An 18,564-nucleotide genomic window follows, 5' to 3' on the forward strand; every position below is an offset into this window, starting at 1 on the left:
AGAAGATGTGGGAAAGAGTCAGGGCAGGGCTAAAAAAAAAAAAGTAGAGAAGGTAAATGGTGAAATGAGGTCTGCCCCTTCAGGGGTAGCAGTTATTTGTTTGGCTCAGCAGTGTCGAGAAAATTTGCCATTACTCTGAAAAAATAGCAGCAGTAATAAGAAGATAACCGTTGCAATCAGTAAAAATTATTCACGTGCAGTCAGGCTTCTTGTTATAAAGACAGAAATGGAGTACCGTTACTAAGCAAAACTTTTCTATGTGGTGTTGTTTTCAGAGATGTGCGTGTTCACTTTGCTGGCACTTCAGCAGGTGGAGATGAGAGGCTGCACTCCAACCTGGCCAGCCTGGACTTCAGAGCAGGGGATGCAACAAAACTATGCCTGTGTCCATAGTCTGACACAATACTTAAATCCATCTAAGAGGTAACTTTATGACATTGAGACATCCTTCAGAGACTTGTTTTCTTTCCAGAACTTCCCAGCCTACAACCTGCATTGCCTTTAACTCCCCCTAAGCTTCATTTAAGCCAGCAGTATTTGTTAGACCTGGCTCTGAAACAAGAGCAAATAGCAGAATGTCATTGCCAGAAATCACTGCAATGCTGCTGTTCATACAGGTTTTGTCTCTTTTGCATTACCTATATGATTCAAAATAAGGATAGACCAGGCTCTTTCCTTTGCAATAGTAACAGCCTTGCACAGGAAAAAAAAGTAAGAAGCCTGACTTCTCACTGATAAGATGATGACATTAAAACTGGTAAGTTACTAAAGTTCCTGTCTGATACATACCTGCCATTATATGAAAATACAGTTCCTTCTGATTTTTGCCATTTTCATAGAAGAGACTTTTTTTCATTGGCATGCTCCATTTTTGTACTGTGCTGCATTAGAGGTAACCCCTGATGGAGTAAACAATAGTCAAACACACAGTAATTTAACATGGAGTTAAGAAACCCAAAACAGTTGACAAAATCCAGGCGGCCTGAAAAATTAAACTGAAGCTTTCTTTCCACAAAGAATCAAGGTAAACAGCAGCAAGACCAGCAAATGACTGTGTCCTTTAATATGACTGTGCAAAATAGTTTTACCTATTGGCAAAATTGTGTATGGGCCTGGAGATATCCGTCTACAGCTTAATTAATGATAAATCTAGAAGTCATTCCCTAAAACACTACCTCATCCTGCCTTTGGGCTTGATTCTGACAGCATCACCTAATTTTCTACTGATCTCTTTGAACTCGGGGTGCTCAGCACTTTTCTGAGCAAGGCTGTAAGCTGGATGATGTTCAACAGTTTTACTGCAAACAAGTCTGTCTTCTGTTGTTGTTGTTGTTGTTGTTAGTAGTAGTATCAGTATTAGTATTAGTATCAAAGATAAGCCTGCATCCTTTAAAAATATCATTTTCTTCCTGGAAAAAGTAAACAAACCCCCATAATTTCCCCTGTTAAGAAAAATTTCTTCACTCTCTTTTGTCAGCATGCACCTGACTGCTGCTGAGGCTAACACTGATAGCCTTTGTTTACTTTAAAGAATAAGCCACTGCTGTGTGATTTAGTTTTTCATTTTTAATGTAAAATCCCTCTCTTGATCCTGCATTCCAGAGAAAAGGAACCAGAGTCCTTTAAATATCATGCGGGGTGCCTCTGAAGCCAGAATTGCAGATGTAAATCCCCCTCGCAAATTTATGTAACTGAGATATATGGGGGCCAGGGGGGAACCAAACATGTGAGCACCAAGTTCCCCTGGCAGCATTAATGTGACAGGTGTACCTCAGCCCAGCCAGTCACTTTTCATTTAACTGTCAGTACACTTGTTTAATGCTTCTAGCTGCATTGCACCGCTATAGCTTTTTATTCTAAAGGTCAGTCACCCACACCAAAGTTCAAAAACACATTTAATGAAAACAAAAAATCAAATCAAAGGTGGCTTTCATCAGACCTGACTTGAACTAGCTAGGAAAGATGAGGTTCATTCATATATAGGTTAGAAATTTTAAAGAAAAAAAATCTTGCCAGGGTCATATGAGTTGCAAAATGAATAAGACATAAACAGCTGTGTTCTTCCTTATGCTTGTATCTGCTCAAAGTACTCAGGCTATCAGAGTTATACAAGGAGGGATTTGTACATTTATATGTTTGTATATGGAAAGAAAAAAACACTGAAGAACGGGACTTGACGTTTCATTCTTAAGGGAGAAATAAAGATCCTGGTTTTCTCTCAGGAAACTCAGTACAGTTGCTTAGAGTGGCCAGAAACTGCTTTTAAATTATCGATTATGACCCCCCCAGTCCCAGGTACCCCATCTGGAAGGCACTCTCCAAGGCGTCGTACTGGAGGTGCCTAATGAAGCTGTGACAGCTGCTCCAGCATTTAATTTCAAGAGAGTGATGATAAATCCCACGCCCTGCTATCCGAGCCTGCCAGATCCTTCCCCCAAGCCACTGAGAGAGGCAAAAAATGAGCTGCAATGACTAAGTCCAACGTCAGTAGAAGATGTCTCTATACAGCTCATATAAAGCCAGTCTACAAAGAAAAAATAGCCCTTCCCTTTTTCTTTTCTTTCCTTTCTCATCTCTGGAAGGAGGTGGCAGAGGCAACATGACTGCACTTCCCAAAACCTAGGGATCCTGCTAGGTGAGAATAATTCTTCTTCAGCCGAATCGCCTGTTTTTTATGCTGCCAGATGAATGAAGCAGCCACTATGGCCAAGAGGATTGGAAACAGGGTACCAAACGTGAAATTAAATAGGCTTTTGTTTTGATTTGGTTTTCTACAGGACCAAAATACAGAAACAGTTGCTTGAGATGTAAACACAGGCCTCTTTAGCATGGAAACCACTTACACAAGTTGTTTGAATTGGCTGATCCTCAGAAAAGGAAAGAAGATGTTTATAGAAATCTTACACTTCATCCCAGGTAACAATATAGCGACATCTTAATCCAAATGACATGGGGGCTGATCTTTCACTCTATATATGAACACTTCCTGATGAATTCCCTGAGTCACAAACAGGTTACTCATCTATTTCTATGTGCATTTGTCTGATGAAAACATTTACAGTTCTTCATCAGGCACCTCCAGTCCTTGGGCCTCTGAACTTGTTTCACGATACTCAGCCGGCATGGTGGTTCTGGAAACATCTCTGGGGGTGTGCAGCAATCCCTGACACCTATCTGACTTTGCTAAGGTAAAATGAACAGATTTTCAGGTGGACTTTCCAGTATTTTAAAGCTTATGCAATCATTTACAGCTCCAGAAAGCAAGGATTGCAAACTACCCTTCCAAAGAAGAGAAGAACAGTCTGGACAAACCTGAATATTGAACTCAACCACGATGAACGTGGAGAATTGGACGTTGTTTGAGGAGTCACCATATCTGATCTTCGGGCTGGTTTATGTTCCAAAAAACAGGAAAAACAAACAAAGAACTCTACAGATTATTTTTTCCACTTCATTTTCATACCATTTTTCAGTTCAGATTTAGGGTTAATGGTCTTCTTTTTATTTTTTTTTTCTTCCTGGATAAAAAAATACTTCAGCTCCAATTTGCTTAATTGTTCATGTTTTGTGAGAATGAAAAAAAGAATCCAGTTGGAAGTTTGGCTTTGAGTAGTTTATTGTTTCTCTTCTTGTGGAATGTTGAGTGATGTGAAATTTTGCTATCAGCTGAAAAGCCATTTCAAGTGAAAAGCAACTTTAGTGTAAAAACTGCATCAGTTCCCTTTTGAATGCAAATCTTCAGAATGTTTATACAAAAATTTTGCACATTTCAAGGTACATTCATACTTCTTCACCCACTTCAATAAGGCCATGCAGAGGCTTAACTTCAAGTGTTTGTTCAAGTGTTTAGCTGCAGAGAAACCTCTGAGACCTTGATGGCACAAGGCATTGTTGTGGTGATTTCAGACCCCGAGGCAGGAAGCAAATTGCACATGTGGTATCTTGCAAAGGACAGAAAATAACACTTTTTTTTTTCCTTTTTTTTCCCCAGAAAATATAAGAGCTATGTTTCCTTGGATTCTAAATGGACAAATTAATAGTCATTGGCAAAGGCAAGGAGAGAACAGGAAAAATTACAGAGAAAGTGAATAATGGAAGAAGAGACGTCTTTCTTCTACAGGCTTTACTGAAATGCTTTCAAACAATTGCCTTTGAATCAAGAAGAACTCCTGAGTGATTTTGCAAAACAAAGTAGAACTGCAAATGAAAGCAACACTGACAACCAAAGGAGATGTTTCCCAACTCAAATATAGTAAAACAAAAGGTCATGGGGATGGGCTGGGAGCGAGGAGGGAGGGCAATGTGTGACTCTATAAAAGAAAAGAAATAGAAATAAGTTTTTAGATGGATGGAAATGGCTATAAAGATGGGAAGACGTTTTTATTTCCTGACGTTTCAGTGGTACATCTATATTCTCAGTGTTTCACAACCCTAACACAGATTGCAGTGGTTTGTAGGAGAGTTTGTGTTTTTCATTCTACTGCCACTATTTTGCATATCAATGGAAGTGTTTTCCTCCAACCTAAGATATCCATATGCTGGTCAAATGAACAAAGCCAGGGGACAAAGCCAGTCTCCCATTGCTGTACAGCCCACCTACAGCTGTTTACAGAAACCCAAGGTGGTTTGCAATGCTTTCAAACACATCCCATCCATGCATCTGAGATGCTGACACTTCAGCTGAGCTGCACTGGGCTAAACTCCCACCCATCACCCAGCCTGCTTTTGTTGGGGGCTGTCAGCCACCAACACTACACACTGTTGTGAACAGGGACTCATTTCTTTGTTACTTTCAGAAGTCATTACTGAGCCCTTAAAACCTACAGTCCATCCCTACATGTAGGGCAACTGGATTGTTTTTTTATTTGAGACTTCTGAGTGAGTGAGTGATTGTGCAGCGTTTGGAAGATGGACCCACTTTCAAAGCAGCGTATTTCACAATAGTGACATGTTACAATTATGCAAAAATTTACAAATGGTTTAATGGGTTTAACAGCGGATCAATACCAAAATGTCATTGAAACGCACACTACACTGCAGTTATGGATTCAGTCTTGCTGAATTGTGGAATGCAAAACGCCTTGTGTTGCAGGGTCACCATCTCACGAATGACTGAGGCTGGGGGCGATTTGTGTCCTGGGAGAGGCATTTGAAACTCTGCGCTCTGCCCTTTCAAGTGGAAAGAGTTTAATTCATGCGTAGTTCACGGTTGCAAAGATACAGGGATTTCCAACTGGGTCCATCTTTTTCAAGCACCCTGTATTTCCACTGAGGCCTGGCCATCCTGGACCTTGCCTCATACATGGTTACCTTGCTCGCAGGCATTGTGCAAACAGCTCTAGTCTAACAGTGTGGGGCAAAAGCTGTGCTTACCAACACCAGTAAAGCCAGTGAGGGTCTAAATAGTAACCATCCAAGTATCTGACAAAAAGTCTCTCACTGTAGACCCTCACATTAGCCTCATTTTTCTTTTGGAGTGGAAGACCATGGGAATCATAGAACCATAGAATCATTTTGGTTGGAAGAGATCCTCAAGATCATCGAGCCCAATTGTTAATCTAGCACCTGCACTAAACCGTGTCCCTAAGAACCTCATCCTTTTTAAATGCCTCCAGGGATGGTGACTCCACCACTTCCCTGGGCAGCCTGTTCCAATGCCTGACAATCCCTTCCATGCAGAAATTTTTCCTAATATCCTATCTGAACCTCCCTGGTGCAACTTCAGGCCATTTCATCTTGTCCTATCACTTGCTACTTGGGAGAAGAGACCAGCCCCCTCCATGCTACAACCTCCTTTCAGGTGGTTGCAGAGAGCAATAAGGTCTCCCCTCAGCCTCCTTTTCTCCAGGCTAAGGAACCACTCGGAGAAGGGCAGCAGCCATAGTACCTTTCAGAAGGGCTGTCACCTCTGCTGCTCTGTGGTTGTCTCCTGTCCATGACACACACTAAGCACACCACACTGTAGGAAATGCCCAAGAACCCTGCAGTGACCACTGCAGGACATTGTCAATTCATGGAGACAATTAAGATCCCCAAAAATATGTCACAATGTATGTGTTGGTCCCTGATACCTCTGTTTGGAGTGCAAGAAAAGCGAATGCAGCCTGACTCAGACTGGAAAAGACTTGCTGTAGTCAAGCATTATTATACAAACTTTCACAAAAACAATTAAAAAAAAAAAGAAATATATTTACTGCCTGTATTCCAGGAACCTGACTGAATAAGCAATGGATGTTGCTTACCGTAGGCCAGATAAAATTCTCTGCCAGAATAAGATTTTATTCATGGTTTAACTGTGTTAATTCAAGAGATCCAGACCTGGCACTCAGCAGCTTTAGTTCCACAAACAATTTGGTCTGGCACTGAGGCCAAGAGAAGCAGACCCATTCTCCCACCGCCTTCATTTTTTTTCTGACTCAACATTGCCTTCTCCCTTGTTCTGGCATCAGAAGGTGCATGTCAATGCAGTGGACCAGAGCAGGGAATGTCCCCACATTTGAGCTAGACAACCCCCTTTTCCTGGCATAGCTTTCTCCTGGACGTGTTTCCCTACACAGAGCACTGGGCAGCTGCATGAAACCTGGTGGTGGCACCAAGGGTGGAGAGGGAAACATGCACAGGGGCAAGGAGGAAGGCTAATTCCAGTCACAGCGACGTCTGCTAGCTTAACTTGGCTGTGAATGTGGCATCAGTCATTCTTGCTGTAGCCTCCAGCTTCACTGACCTGTTTCAGAAGTGCGTCCTCCACAGTGCTGTGCTGTAAATGGGTAGAAGGATGTTACTTATGCAGGATATTTAATAAAATCACGGCATAGGGCTTACACAAAGAAAATATATAGAACATGCAGAGAGTATGCAGCATACGTGTATTACACAGGTCTATAAAGGATTTTAACTGTGTTAATGCTGAATATCCAAATCTGGAACTCAAAATGCTGCATTTTACAAACACTAGCATAAGAATTTGTGATCCAGAATGAGAAATGGATCTAGGTTAGGACTGATCATTTAGTTCTTCCATAATATATGGCTACTGATAGATGCAGCAGAACTGCTGTTGGAAAAGACCTAGTGAAAAATAATTCATCTGCTTTTAACAAACAGTTTAAATAAAGAATATTTGTTTTTTTCTCAGTTCTGGGTAGTCTTTATTAAGGGGATTAAAAAAAAAAAAAAGCAATATTTTTCTGGGACCAAGAAGCAGCAGTTCAGCTGCTGGTGAGAGTCCCTGTAGAGTACATGGAAGAAGAGTGAGAAATTAGGCTGTGCTATTTTAAAAGGCTGCTTTCATTGACTGGAACTTTATTCACTGGACTGCAGCGTATTAACACCAAGAGACTATTTGACACTTTTTTTCAGTTCTTAGAATTTTTATATTTCCTAGTACTAGTCAGACTGAATATTAAGTATTCCCTCTGTGACACTGATTGTTCTTCTGTGCTTCTTCCTCTGCCCAGGATGGACTGTTCTGTTGACAACCAACTACCTGGGCATACACTTGGGTTTACACATTTCCATTTGAATCTTTTATGATACAGAGACTACAAAATGCCATGTTGCATGTGGCCTGAGGTGAGAACAAGAATATTAACATCTCTGTTTTCCAGACAATGGGACTTTCTTGGCAGACTTCATTCTGGAGTAGAGACTGCAGGAAAGTAGCATCATGAGCCCTGAACCTCCAGCACTTGTTCTTCTTCTTCCTCCTCTTTTCTCCCCACATTTTTTTCTTTCTCTCTCTCAGTCCATGGTTTACTGAACTCCCCTCTTCCCCTCTTTCTGCTTTTCTCCTTCTTCTGGAAACATGGCTCACTTTACCCCCACTAGTCCCTCTGTCCCTATAGCCCTGGTCCCCACCAAAACTCATCCTAGCACCCCACAACACCCTCCTGGAGAGTGGATCAGTGACACTGGGGGACAAGCAAGGGCATCCACTTCCAATCAAACTACATCATGCTGACAAGGTAGAGGACTGTGCAGGATACATCTTACAGATCCAAAGACTGAAGGGGATGAGTGTGAGGAGAGAGGCACCGGGGGTGGCCCACATGGCACACCACAGAGAAGCAGACTGACGTTGCAAAGGCTACACAAGCATCAGCACCTAATAATTTTGGTACTACTTGATACCATGTATGTTTAGAGCTGCAGCATGCTGCCTAACACTTCTGAAAATAGGAGGGAAGGAGAATTCTTACTATTGTTTGAGATTTTTACTGTTTTCTAGCTTTTTTTTTGTTTTCCCTTGTAGTGAGCAAGTAGAGTGCTTACTGTACAACATAAGGCTAGCTATTAACTGACAAGTAGGCACACTAAATCTGCTTCTTGTCCCCTCAGGCAGTGGTCTCTAACTCTTGGCTCAGAGTGAACATGTTGAGCACCAGATTCCTCAGCATCACTCGCAGCCATCAGGGAAAGCAGAGTACAGCATCAGATGTCACTTGCAGTACATTACTTTTTCAGTACATTACTCCAGGATGGTGGAAGTTGGGGTTGTCTGTTAGGGATTAAACATTGGACAAAAGACATTAGAAAGGAAGAATAACAGAAGATGAAAGAGGAGTTGAATGATCACAAAAATAATTTTGCCCAGTACCTGAAAGTTCGTCTTTTCACTGCAGTAAGTCCCCAAAAGAAGATCGGGAAACTCTTTCAGTGCCTTTCACAAATTCTTTCCTCAGGTTCATAAGAAGAGAGACATCATCTCTGCACTAGTTACAGGCTCATGGTGCCACACTGCATTTCCTGGGGTAGGCAGGAAAGCCACATCTTTGTTTATAACAAAACAAACAAACAAACAAATAAACAAAACCCCCACCAAATAAAAAAAGTCTGGAAACAAAAGAAAGTAATTCAGATCACACAGAGCTACTCACCTGGTTTGGGATGATTGTTTTCTTCAGTTTACAAAGAATTATTTTGAAAATTCTGGAGTCCTGACTAACTCCACGTCAATTTATGTTCTACGTTAGAACAGAAAAGAAAATAATAGAATCATAGAAAGGTTTGGGTTGGAAGGGATCTTAAATGTCATCCAGTTCCATCTCCCCTGCCATGGACAGGGACATCTTCCACTAGATCAGGCTGCTCAGAGCCCCGTCCAGCCTGACCTTGAATGTCTCCACAGATGGGACATCCACAACTTATCTAGGAAATGTGCTCCACTATTTTACTACCCTCATGGTGAAAAACATCTTCCTTAGATCTAATCTAAATCTAGCTCTTTCACTTTAAAGCCATTACCCCTTATGCTGTCACTACATGTCCTTGGAAAAAGGGCATGGATTATCCATGAAATACTAGTCAGGCTGCACTGTACTGCTGATCCATAGCCACTGATACCGGAAATTCCCACTGACCAGCTCTGACGGTGTTTCTCTCCTATATTCAAGTATAATAATGACGATGGAAAAAGGCTACCTGATCCTCTGGTGTAAAGGGTAGCAGCAGTAATGCTTGTTCAGGAGAGATGAAGGGCTGTCCTAAAGAAGACAGATGCACAAGTTGGCCTTGCAGATAAAGTAATCCTGGTCAGCCAGACTTTATGTGAATCATACATTTATAGACAGTGTTGAGAGCATGCATGTGTCTGACACTCTCCAGATTTGGATTATAAAGATTACACACATATGAGTTAATCCTCTTCCCTGCACAGCCCAATTGTGGCTAAGAGAGAGATGATCTATCTTAAGGGATCTTATCTTTGAATCTCTACTCTGCATTCAGGAATGCTTCCCAGGCAGGGCTAACAATCTTGTATAGATCTCCACATGGAAGAGGAGGAAAAATATCTTTACTGGCCTCTTGCAGCTATCTCAGCTGGGACAATGGCTCTCTTCTCAAGTGTAATGGGCTCCCTCAGGTTCACCCTAGCACACTGACAACATGCTCTCCTTCCTACCGAGTAACTTTTTAATACCCCACAAGCTCCATGTGTCTCTTGGTTGTGCTACAAGCTGAGCACCTGCAGCAGCACAGTTTGCCTTGCAAGTTGCCAAGGCTACCCCAAAAATTCTTCCCTCCTTTTCTCTGCTTCGCATATCCTTTTCTTGGTACGCAAATGTCAGCAGTTGTAACCTACTCTAGGGAGGCATCTGGCAGTGATGGCTGCCACAAAGAAGGAGGCTCTTGCTGAAGACGTTCTGCCAGCAGTGTTATGCAGACTCCCCTTCTCAATTCACATTTTCTTGGCACCTACATCCCTGTCTGACTGACTTTTAAGCAGGCAAAGAGTCAACCCAACAGATGGGCTGGGTGGCAGGCAACCAAGACGCTATGAATGTACATTGTCTGGGTGTGGAGAGTCAAATTGCCAGTCAGGAATATCCAAGTAGCTGCCCGTCACACAGCTACATGACGACAGTGTAGAGATATGCCACGAACAGCCAACTTTGAACTTCTGTCTTCCGCAACAGCAGCATCCATAGACAGAAAAAGTACAGTAACGTGGCGTTGCAGCTGACCATGTTTGGGAGGAATCCAGGAAGGAATCGCGATGGAGAGGCGAGACCAGCAGAAGAATGTCTTTCCTCTCGTGAAGGGGCTGTCACCATTCCCTGTCACGATATCTTCCGGCATCACAGAAGACTTTTACACCGGGTGAGGCAAGCAGTAGAGAAAGTTTATCTTCTGCCTTTCAGGCACTCTTTAAAATTAGTGCAAAAATCTAACATGTTAGATGTTTCTGCTAAACGGCTCAGTAAGTGTTGGATGGTATGTGATGGCCCCTGCATGCATGGTGTGACCAGACTAGCCTAGCAAGTCTAGTTACCAAGGAAACAGGTTTTAAACTTGAAACATAGGTAGTCAGGATGAAAAAGAGATCTTACTTTTTTTTTTTTTTGGAATTTGTCTCTCTTCTGAGGAGGGAATTTAAAAGCTGGCTTTCAAAACCCTCCTTGCTGTGGTCATGGGGGCAGTGGAAAATGTTGCATTGCCAACCTTGGCTCACTGGTCTAGCAGAAGGGGAAACAGTATATAACAACACATCATCACGCAGCATCACCTAATGCTTAACCTTAAAAGAAAGCAAATGGAGGTATTAATTACACAAGGACTTCCTTTCTTGGAGGGAGATGATCAAGTACATTTTTTCTGTCCTGAAATGAGATTTTTTTTGACATAAATCTTTTAAGCCCTAGTGCTGTGGCTTTATAGGAAGAGGAAATTGATCTCAGCCATCCCCTGACAGAGTAGCACTGAATGTAAAGTGTCTTTCTTCCAGAATGTATTCATTAGTTCTTTCTCTCAATCTGACCTTGAACATGTTCGATTAAATTATTAAAATAATTTCATCCCAAAATGGCACTTTGTAGGAAAAATTTAATTAAGTTCTAAGATTGAGGAATGGAAAAGCATGTGGTACGCTTCTTGTTTCATGTGAACTTCTGTGCCTAAATAACTATGTGAGGGCCACCATAAGCCCCTGTAATATGTTGGGCACCTGTCCTACCTGGCTCCCCTCCACCTGAGGGGCTCTCCCAGCCCAGGCAGTGAGAGGTTATTGCTCTAAAAATCAACAATTTTGTGTTCACTGTGAGCAGAGTCACTCATTAGCATCTTCTCATTTCACAGCCCCTTCAGAACACACAAACTGGCCACAGAGAGTTTGAAAAATCATTTGGTGCACATAAACAAAAAGGAAAGGAACTCTGCTAACTTCATTGTCATCTTATTTAAAAATACAAAAAAAGATTGCACCCCTTCTAGGATAGCACAGTGAAAGTTGTGAAATTATTACTATCATCTCACCACTTTGTTTGATCAGCCTGTTTGTACCATCAAAACCCTGAGTCTGATTTCTCTGCTAAAATAGCACTACTGCTTTGGGCAGCAGTGTAATGTTAATGTAGATTGTGATCTCCAGCATTGTTTCTTTTAAATTTCTCAGGTTATCTTAGCTTGACAGTTTAGAAATACAGGGCTTCATTTGGTGACATTCACCTTGTGTCCAGCCCTTTTATAGGTCTATTGGTGCTAGCAGTGGCGGGTATTTCACATAAATACACTCTTTTACAAAAGTCTAGAGTGAAAATTACAGTGGGATTAATATGATGTTCAGTCATAAGTAAGCAATTCTGTTGACTTCAGTGGGGCTGCATGGAATTAACTGCTAGCAAAATTAGACTCAGAAACTTAAGGAAAAAAAAAAAAAAGGGAAGAGAAGGAATCCTTAAACCACAAACAGTATGTGGTTCATTTTGCAAACAATTGCCTAACTCACCAATATATTGATGATATAAACAAACCTCCCCCATTCCCCAGCCAAAAAAAAAAAAAATAGACTAGGAAAGCAAAATTACCTATGCAGGGTGACACACAAATAAACAGGAAAAAACATATTAATGAATCTTCTTTTGAGAGGTAAACAAAATGCTGGCTTCTTGCCCAGGAGGCATGCATGGATGCATGGAAATCAAGCAGGGGATCACAGAATGGGCAGCGAAGCAGCCAGTAAATCCTCTTTAGTGCAGTAAATGAGTCAGACACAACCCAAGCCATGGTTGTGCCACACAGGGCCAGTGGAGGGATGAGTGGAGGGGCAAGTGACCCACCTTGGCATGTGGCCCGTCCCAGGGGGCTGCCAGGGGCCAGGTTCCTCCAGCAGCCTCCTCTGAGGAAGGTTTTAAAAGACCTGGAGGTTCCCACTCCTGCCCTCTCGGTGGGGAGAGCATGATGGTGGAAAGAATCAGCCATGGCCAAGTGTGATATTTTGTGGCATTCACAGAATCACAGAGTCACAGAATGGTTGGGGTTGGAAGGGACCTCTGGAGATCATCCAGTCCAACTCATCTGCTAAAGCAGGTTCACCCAGAGCAGATCACACAGGAAAAAACCTCTAGGCTGGTTCTGAATGTCTCGAGAAAAGGAGACTCCACAACTTCTCTGGGCATCCTGTTCCAGTGCTCTAGCACCCTCAAAGTAAAGAAGTTTCATTCAGATGAAACCTCCTATGTTTCAGTCTGGTATAGTTGGTTTGAGCGGGAGCAGCTTGAGCACAGCCTGGTAGATGATGCACCTGTCCCGTGAGTTCTCCCCATCCCAGCAGCCATGGAGGAGGTCAGTGTCCATTTCTATGCTGCCTCTGTGCCCACCATCATAAAAGCTGCAGTGTTTTCTGTATAACAATGTGTGCTGCCCTGTGCTTAGCAGGAGGGTTTTACTCCTTCCCTTGAAAGGCTCCTGAAAACCCTCTAGTGTGAAAGGAAATATGAAAAATCTCTCTTTTCTCTTCCTCAAGTTAGCCATCTTTCAGAGCCACCTTGCAGATTAATGCAGTGAAACAGGGGTTCAAACAGACCTGTGCCCAGCCCTTGCTCTCACTAAGTCTCAGTCACATGGATTAATATGATGATTTAAATGGGTGCACTAAGAGCAGCACAGAGACAGCGGTTCAAGCCCTGAGGCAGGATGATGAAGTCTTCGGTGGTTGACAAAAGCTGGAGGTCTATTTGAAATTTCTGTTTTCATTCATGGGACAAAAGATTTTTCTCCTTGTGGATCCTCTGTGCTAGAGAACAAGTAAAACAGTCATCCAGTCATTAGCAAAACAAACAAACAAACAAACAACAGCCTCCAAATACATGTCAATTGTTACACTGAAATCTGTAAAGCTATATTTGAATGTACACAAAACATGATATTCCTCATGTGGTATCAAGTATAATCTTAGGGACATGATTCAGAGGTGGACTTGGTAGTGCTAGGTTAATGGTTGGATTTTATGATCTTAAATGTCTTTTCCAACCAAAGCAATACTATGATTCTATAATTGGGCCTTTATCACAGTATTCATTGATAATAACAAAAACAGAGCGCTGCTTCTGCAGAAGAGGAGAGCTGGAGCATTTAGTTGAACAGCATGGGAGACCCGTGGATGATGTACCTCACACATCAAGAAGGTACATCACTACTTTATGTTTTGAATTGAGGACAAACACAATGTAAAAGGACAGAATTGCTGGAGCTTCTAATTTGTAGCAGGAGAGGCAGTTCAATGGTTGGAGAGTCTAAAGGCAAGTCTAAAAATAAATGAGGTTCTTCTGACCATGACCCGTGGATGTTTCTCCTAAGCTGCATGTCTGTAAATGAAGAGCAAAGATCACAGATATAACCAGACAAAGGAGTTCTCCAGGTACCTCACATAACAAGTGTGTTTGTTAAACAACAAAAGAGCAGGTTTCAAAAATGAAAACTGCGCTGTCTTGAATTTCCTTGCAATATTGCTTTTCTGGTTTGGAAGGCACCAGATTACAGCTGCTCGATTAGAAATCTTGTTTTCTTTATTCCTTTAGAACAGAAAAATCCTGGGGTCTGTTACCTTCTGAGAAATACTAAGTCCATAAAGTAATGAAATGTTTATATTGTCCAAGTATTTCCTGCAAAATAGTAAAACCATTATTTGATTAAAATATTATAGAATTCAGCACTGGGATAATAATCATGCTGAATCAAAGGCAGAGAAGGAAAATATTTTTACTCTTATCAAGTCTGTTACTAAGAAAAGCCTCTACTCAAAGTAGAAACACTTCAATATTTGTTCTTTAGATAAATAAGATTAAATTTTAACCTTTGCTCTTCTGAAGCCATTAGAAAACGTTCATTTATCTGCAGCTGAAATTAATATTGGATTGCTTTATTGATTCATTGACTAAAGGCACAGACTATCCACGGAAATTCCCCTCTGCTTCCATTGACACATTGAACAGGAACAAAAAAAAAAGTCATTTAAAAGCAGTTTAGCCTTGAAAAAAATGGGAAAAAAGCTCTTTGAATATCCCACTTAAGATTCAATATATTTATATGGAAGGACTTGATAGACATGATAAATAACTGATTATGATAACATTTTCTAAGGTACTGCTTGAAGGCAGTCTTATAGCACAACACAGAAAAGCCTTCAGAGGACATAAGGTTTGAGTAAAAAAAAAATAGAAAAAAAAAAATCAGACATACATAAACAACCTCCTAATCAACTCAGAGCTTTAGCTGCAGTAAATCACCATATCACCATGAATGCAATGGTGGCATATTCCTCATCTGTGGCCACTGAGACCAGGGACCTGGAGTTTATTTTTGTGCACCAGTTTGTGATATTTAGACTGCAAATTTGCAGCAGTAAAAGGGCAATCAGTGGGTCCACTGTAGGTGATCTGGGTGATCCTGCTAATGGTGAGCTCAGTGTGAACTCTACTTCCCAGTCTCTGTGTTCATACCCTGATCCCATGGCAAGTGAGAGATAATTTGAGGGAATCACTGTTCTATATGGAAGGGGTAAACACCTCAGTTACCTTTGTGTAAAATTAAGTAAAATTATAGATATGGAGGTGTAGTTGCTGTATCTCTTATTTCTCCCCTGTCTCCATAGCTTGTTTAAATATATACACACTTACATGAACCCTGATAGCTTCATGTAGGTTTACCACACAGCTGAAGCAATGGCATAACATACCACCCCGCACTTGCTGGTCCTTTTGCAGGATGGAAAAAGGCTTGATGAGAACAGGTTGCTTTGTCTCACCGACCAGCTTCATGCCAATGCCTGAGGAGCAGTGGGAGCCCTATGTGCAGGCCCTGCTCTGCCCTGAGCCTCCTCCGCAGAGAGTACTGCCAGCCTTCTGTGACATGTGAGACGCGTCCTCTCCTGATACGTGGAAAGTACTCGTGTTCCCTGATATGAAAGGATACTGCCCACAACTGCCAGAGAAGTCACAGAATCACAGAATAGTTGTGGTTGGAAGGGACCTCTGGAGATCATCTAGCCCAATCCACCTGCTAAAGCAGGTTCACCTGGAGCAGACCACACAGGACACAAGACCTGTGTCCAGGTGGGTTTTGAATGTCTGCAGAGGAGACTTCACAACCTCTCTGGGCAGCCTGTTCCAGTGCTCTAGGACCCTCAAAGTCAAAAAGTTTCTGAATCTCCTATGTTTCAGTCTGTGCCTGTTGCCCCTCGTCTTGTAACTGGGCATCACTGAAAAGAGTCTGATCCCATCCTCTTGACAACTACCCTGACGATGTTTAAAAGTGTTAGGATCCTCTCTCAGCCTCCTCCAGGCTGAAGAGACCCAGCTCTCTCAGCCTTTCCTCATAGGAAAGATGCTCAAGTCCCCTAACAATCTTTGTAGCTCTCCTCTGGAGTCTCTGCATTATTTCCTTGTCCTTCTTAAACTGGGGAGCCCAGAACTGGACGCAATACTCCAGATGCGGCCTCACCAGGGCAGAGAGGGAATATAACCTGCCTTGACCTGCTGATCACACTCTTCCTAATGCACCCCAGGATACTCTTGGCCTTCTTGGCCACAAGGGTACATTGTTGACTCATGGTCAACCTGCTGTCTACCAGGACTCTCGGGTCCTTCTCTGCAAAGCTGCTTTCCAGCAGGTCCACCTGAACCTGTACTGGTACATGGGGTTAATCCTCCCCAGGTGCAGGACCCTACACTTGCCTTTGTTGAATTTAATTCAGTGTTGCTTTGTGGTTTTTTTTTTCGTTCATCATGTTGAATGAGGAGTTTCATCTGCAGTTGGATAAAAGCGCTCTTGAGCAAATGATCTGAGTTTTAACTGAAAGCAACTAGCCTCACCAGTTCCTCTGTCTTGAACATCTGCTTCTGAATCAGGTCGATTGCAAGTAAAGGGCCAATGTTACAGAAATTATCATATTTTTTTCCAGTAGCAACTGTTCTGTCAAATAGAGTTGTAATGTGTTGTAGCATCACAAATTTAGACCATACCTTGGAGGTCTCACAGGGGATACCAGAGAGACCTTTCCACACTCATTTACTATAGAAATTTGTCCCGAAATCCATTATACCTAGGTGAAAGGAAATTTTTAAAAATAATTAGGAATATTAGGACATGAGTTAGTATTAACTCTCTGTTTCAAGGACAGACTTTTTCCCACAAAAATATTCTAGTTGGTGATGTTGTAAATTCATCCCTTTATACTCAAGTTCCACCATTTGATCTGGTATTTTGAATTAAAGTAAGACTTCAGTTCACTTTCTTTGGGAAAATTGAAGTTGTATTATAAGATCTAAGTCTGGACCCTCTTGCTAGGGCAAAGTTTCCATGTCAGAGTTTGTCTGAGATAGAACGGTAGGCTTGGAAGATCACCTCTGCAATATAGCTTACTCAGGCTAGTGAATGAATGGGGAAGGAATAACTGCATTGTTGGATACACCCACATTTTCAAACAGGATCTTTACTTAATGAGAAGCAAAACTATTTTTAGGAACAGCAGCAGAAGTTTCAAAGGTTGAAAGAGAGTAATATATTCATGTTTAATTCCTGTCAAATGCAGGAGTTCAGTTTGACTGGCCTATCTGCAGCAAGCATGCTTCTAAGTGAGAAAATCCTGTTCCTTTATCTAGAGCCCTCGTATTCGTAGCAATGGATGTTTCAAGGTGTGTCTAATTCCCCCCTCTGCCTCCTCCGTTTACAATATGGGAACACAGCCTGATGTTTATATCCACTTCCTTACGTAAGAGCTAGTATTTTGGCAGTAGTATTTTGACAGCAGTGTTCCCCACTTTCTAGACACACATTCTACATGCAGTTTAGTAGTTACTAAAGCATTTTTGTGATTGTGTTTATTACTCACTTTAAGCAGAGGGGAAAAAGAGGAGAGGAGAGGAGAGGAGAGGAGAGGAGAGGAGAGGAGAGGAGAGGAGAGGAGAGGAGAGGAGAGGAGAGGAGAGGAGAGGAGAGGAGAGGAGAGGAGAGGAGAGGAGAGGAGAGGAGAGGAGAGGAGAGGAGAGGAGAGGAGAGGAGAGGAGAGGAGAGGAGAGGAGAGGAGAGGAGAGAAGAGAAGAGAAGAGAAGAGAAGAGAAGAGAAGAGAAGAGAAGAGAAGAGAAGAGAAGAGAAGAGAAGAGAAGAGAAGAGAAGAGAAGAGAAGAGAAGAGAAGAGAAGAGAAGAGAAGAGAAGAGAAGAGAACGTCCTGTAAAGAAATACTGAGGACCAAGCAGACTTTTAAAAAACTTTTGGCAGCCACACATTTAACACATGACACTATGTTGCCTAATAATATGAAAAATCATGAGGCCATGTCTTATATGGAGCAACGTTATGTACCATATCCATCCCACGGGCCATAGTTAACCCATCCCTACTTCAAATATTGTAAAATGTATGTTAAGTCTGATTTATAGTTTTGACACATCAAAATAATATCTAATTTGGTTTGGTTTGTTTTTTAAAGGGATCTGTAGTTTCAAAAGTGTATGGTGACATTTTCTGTCCCTATTATGTTGGTAGGCCATTGAGGTGCTTCAGGAGTCCTGTTCTTGGAAGTCAGATTGCCCCTGAATGTCACAAAATGTACCCTTAAATTAGAAATACCTATCATCAACTGGAAGTTAAATACTTAGGGTTCCTATAAAGCAAACAACCCATTCATTAAATATAACCTCTGTTTACAGACCCTTTCAGAGACTCAGTGGAAGTCAGATGAGTCTTGCAGTGTATCTGGATGTCTCTGTAACAGCTGGCTGAAGTTACTCAATGTGGAAGAGCTCTCTGGGAACAACTGAAGCAGTAGTAATATACTGAAGGATTTGGT

This window comes from Patagioenas fasciata, chromosome 1 (assembly GCF_037038585.1).
Source record: "Patagioenas fasciata isolate bPatFas1 chromosome 1, bPatFas1.hap1, whole genome shotgun sequence".
Classification (NCBI taxonomy): Eukaryota; Metazoa; Chordata; class Aves; order Columbiformes; family Columbidae; genus Patagioenas; species Patagioenas fasciata.